Below are 1,692 nucleotides of genomic sequence, written 5' to 3'. Positions count from 1 at the left end.
GGCCACAGCTCTTTAGGAAGCCCTAATCTTTTTCTTCAAAAAATACAACGATGAAGTGTATTATCATAACACTCATTAAATGCATTACTGGTATTGAAACAATAATATATACATACCAACAATCCTATTTTATAGACTATAAAAAACGAACTAGAAACATTCCGATGATTAGGAAAGGAAGCGGCATCTATTTGTATATATTCACCTACAGGTATCTACGGAAATAAAAAAGCAGATCAACTTGCAAACAGAAGCCGAATGAGCTCAAACCACACTGCAAAGTTGAAAACATATCCTTACATCGATCTAAAGAACTTGGTTAAAATTCACTGTACTAATGCATGGAAAAATGATTTGTAAAAATTAGGTACAAAATTAAATATAATATGCCCAAAAATAAAAAAAAGTTATTATTAACCGTTTAAGAGTTGTCCATACTGCCCAAACACACAAATACTTAATAACAAAAGATCCACTACCAATCTGCTCCAGCTGCTTTGATTCTTAGTCACGTCACCACTCCGAGACGGTCGGCGTCCAACTAAAAACCTCTCTCTGTCACTCCAGACATTAGAATGGAAGGGCTGGTTAAGGCAAAACATTTCTCCTGATGCCCTGCTATCACCCGATTCCCATTCTTTCTCCCCCACATTCATCGGGAAAACCATACCCACACGAACTTCCAAAGACTTTCAAACCCCTGCCTTAGCGAGGCTACTATCTCTCTCGCGTCGTCTGTCTCTCATTCGCTCCTATTTCGGCCTGCGACACTCCGAACCCCACCGAGGTGCTACTCGCTCGTTTTAAAATTCTGTTGCGAGTTCCCTATTCTCTCGTTCTTTTGAAGAGAGCAGCTCCCTAATAAATTTGTGGATACGTGTCAACCACCACTCATCTCTCATTATTTTTCCACCATTTCTCTCACGGAATAAACATTCTGCAGTTACACTCTCTTTCAAACTTCTCTCTTTCATCCGCCCAACGCTCACACTCCAACATCGTATGTGTCACAGTATCCGAGAGACCACAGTAAAAGCACTGATCGGACTGTGCCCTCCTAAACCTGAAAAGGTAGCTGCGGAAGCAGCAATGGCCTGTGAGCATTTGAGTCGAATAATAATCTAGCTGCCTATGCCCACAGTCCACCCAGCTTCGAAGGTTCGGGATTAGTGACTTCGTTCACTTCGCCACATCACGTGTTGCCTCCCACTCTTGCTGCCGCTGACCGATTGAAACTAATCTCTCGGCCAGTCTTATCTGTCATCTCTCGCTCTCCGATGTTCCGCCCCCTACGACTATGAATCCTGGGCCTTTCACCTGCCAGCACATGTAAAGGAACACAGCCGGTGATCACCCACAGAGCGATTTAATGTAATATTTCTTGTGTTTGTTAGAACCACTACCAAGCTGCTTCAGCTGCTCTGATCTACTGACCATTAAACATATCCTGCTCCTGCTTGATTTTCCGCAATTCATGGAAGAAAGGAGATCCCCCCGAATCACAGATGATGATCTCAAAACTGACATCAAAAAAATCTCAACAGTGTTAATCTATTTAAAAGAAATCAAGTTATACAAATTGTATTTAACGTAATATTTCTTGTATTTTTATATCCACTAATAACCCTGCTCGATTGATGTGGTTTTGTATTTAAATAAATAAAATTTTAGTTTATCAACAGCTACATTTTT

The sequence above is a fragment of the Diabrotica undecimpunctata genome, chromosome 2 (genome assembly GCF_040954645.1).
Source record: "Diabrotica undecimpunctata isolate CICGRU chromosome 2, icDiaUnde3, whole genome shotgun sequence".
Lineage (NCBI taxonomy): Eukaryota > Metazoa > Arthropoda > Insecta > Coleoptera > Chrysomelidae > Diabrotica > Diabrotica undecimpunctata.
This window is presented reverse-complemented; position numbering follows the sequence as displayed.